This window comes from Rhagoletis zephyria, unplaced genomic scaffold (genome assembly GCF_001687245.7).
Source record: "Rhagoletis zephyria isolate East Lansing unplaced genomic scaffold, Rhagoletis_zephyria_1.1 Rzeph_scaffold_03805, whole genome shotgun sequence".
In the NCBI taxonomy this organism is placed as follows: domain Eukaryota; kingdom Metazoa; phylum Arthropoda; class Insecta; order Diptera; family Tephritidae; genus Rhagoletis; species Rhagoletis zephyria.
In genome coordinates this window covers 34,028-36,885 of record NW_016160888.1, presented here as the reverse complement: position 1 = coordinate 36,885, position 2,858 = coordinate 34,028, and positions in this window count along the sequence as shown.

Genomic DNA, 2,858 nt, shown 5'->3' with positions numbered 1-2,858 from the left:
ATTTCTTTTTTCATCCTGATCATTTATGTATACATTTGTCTATATCTATCTCGATTCGTTTTGGCTGTTACAAACAACCGTTATGTGAACAAAATTAATATACCCTTGTGCACAAGTGCGCTCGGGTATAAAAAAAAACTTTAGTGTCGCTACCAGGGCTTGAAAAAATGAAAAAATAAATAAATCGCGAAAATTCCAAAAAAATTTACTAGAAAATTCATAAATCCTATATATTATTGAAATATATTTAATCATATAAATTCATAAATAAGCTCAGTTAAAGCTCCTTAAAGTAAAATTTTTTCGAATTTTTGCGATATAAAATTAAATTTTTTCAAATCCTGGTAGTTAGCGAAATCCTGGTATGTTAACATTTACCAACATCTTAAACACAAGAAACGTCAAAATTGTGCAGAGAAAGATGACAGCTTGCCATAAGCAAAGGATGTATGTATACGTACTTAGGTAGATAAAAACTTACTCGTATAATCTAAAATTTCCGCAAGCAACAAAGTGCGCAACACAAAGCCAAGGAAGCGGATAATGACCCAGAACACAGGCAAAAATAAAATGGATATGTGGAAAAAAGTCTATACAAACTACAGCTGAGAGCAGACAGTGGATCTGTCATGAAAAAGTCGACAGCCTGATGTGCCAACAATATTTGCGCAAACACAGGCGCATGCATTTAGCATTACCCACATATTAGTGTGTGTCTGTGCCATTGGACAGACACAATCACATGTTCACCTTGAACTCGTTGTTGAACTTGTGTGCCTCCTGACGCAACGTAAGACTAGCCTTAAGTATGCGCTAAGGCGAATCAAGTTGAGTCGAGTTGAGCGTTTTTTATAGTGGCACATGTACATATATACATATGTATATGTATGTGCAATAAGGTGCCACATAAATGGATGCAAGTGTATGTTTGCATACATATACATACATACCTTTTGGTATGGACTTTGTTTGTTTTGTGGTTGCTCTGTTTTATTTATTTACTGTTTTACTAATTGTTTAAATTTTTTTTTGGCTAACCTCCATACCTCACCTTCTCTGAAGCGACAACAAAAATGTCATTGCATCTGTAAACAACATCTGTATTTCCGCTGAACTCAGGTACATAAAGGCAGACATAAAAGCATTTACACTAGGCTGATCCAAAAATGCATGTGAAAAAGTAAAGACGGAATTTGTATGTTGTCACCCCCTAGGATTGTTCAATACCGCTGAAAATATACTCCTACTATTTTATTTTGAAATCAAAAAATAGTTAGAAGTCGCTCAAAGCGCTCAAAATTTTCTATGTATTTTACATGAGGGAAAAACCATTTTTCGTAGAAATGGTATAGAATTCTTGAAAATCAATATTTTTCGATCCGAAAACCCTATTTCTCTGCAGACTATTCCCAGTAATAATACGCAATTAATTATTTAACAATTTTTTCATAGCAACTATATTTTATAGGTCCGCCAAAAACCCCCAGAAAATCCCAGAAAATGCAAAGGGGGGTAAATAAAAAAATTTAGTAATAAAAAATGGTTAAATAAACAACTGTGTATTGTTATTGGGAGAGTCCTGAAGTGAATCAGAGTTTTCCGATTGAAAAATATTGATTTTCAAAAATTTTATACCATTTCTACGAAAATTTTTTTTCCCATGTAAATATTTTTTGATTAAAAAAAAAAAATTATTGGGGTATATTCTTTCGATATAGAACAATCCTGGAGGGTGATAGCATTAAAATTCCGACTTTTCTTAGTTTGGACGACCCTAATGTACACACATACATAGGTAGCTCTCGATTTCCACGTCGTACGTGCAGTGCGTGAATTTCGCAAACTCATCTCTGCTCTTGCACCTTACACTATTTTTATGGATATTCCTACGAAGAGGAAGGAGCAAGAGCAAAAGGGGCAGTGTTGGTTGTTCCACTTTTGGCTGCATCTGACAGCAGCAAAACATATCTCACTACTAGCTGGCGAATTGTGCGGTATACATACTCGCAGGCATCAACTGCAACCGCAATCACAACCGCAACCATTGCCAACTGCTAAGGGCATTGGCAATGGCACTGTCGTGGCTACCGGACAGACATACATACTACTACTCGTAGCGTTGCCGTTTTTGCTTTTCAGCTCTTGCCATAAATTTATGCAATGTGCAATGCGCAAAGGGATTTTCATTTTTTTTTGGTTTTTTGTAATGTTTTTGGTTATCTTTTACTCGGCTGCTCTTTTGGCACAACGGGCTTCTTCATGCACTTTGAGAGCGTTAAAGACAAATTTGGTTAATATTAAGTGAAACCACTTGAAAGTGAAATAAAATAAATTTTTCAATTAACACTTTAGTGGATTTAATTTGGGAGTAGAGGCGCTTTAAATAATCTTTTGCAAGTGATTTTTAAATACGAGTAGTCATGTTATTTTTCAGGTGGCATGGAGAAGCAGTGGATGTTTTAAAACAGTTTTAAATAACACGAATGTACGTCATGGGGTTCCCAAACTTTTTGTTTCCCTGTGCCTCATTGGAAGAATGCAAGGTGTTTTTGGCCTCAAGTTTCTTACCATGGCTCAAATGTCTTTATATATTTTGGAGCCAGATTGATACCTTGCTTATGCCGCATGCGGCGCGCGGTCCCGCCGTCATCTACATAAAGTTCAACAAAGCACGAAATTCGGAAAATGGAGAAACGCCATTTCCTCAAACTTTGCAAATATTTCTTTAATGGTGAAAATCGAGCCTTCATTGTGTGAATTTTTGAGGTGTTAAAATCTTAGTTCGCGCTATGGGTAAAACTTGTATTAACCCGGCAGGAAATTTGTAACTGCTTATTGGTGCATAAATGAACATTTCT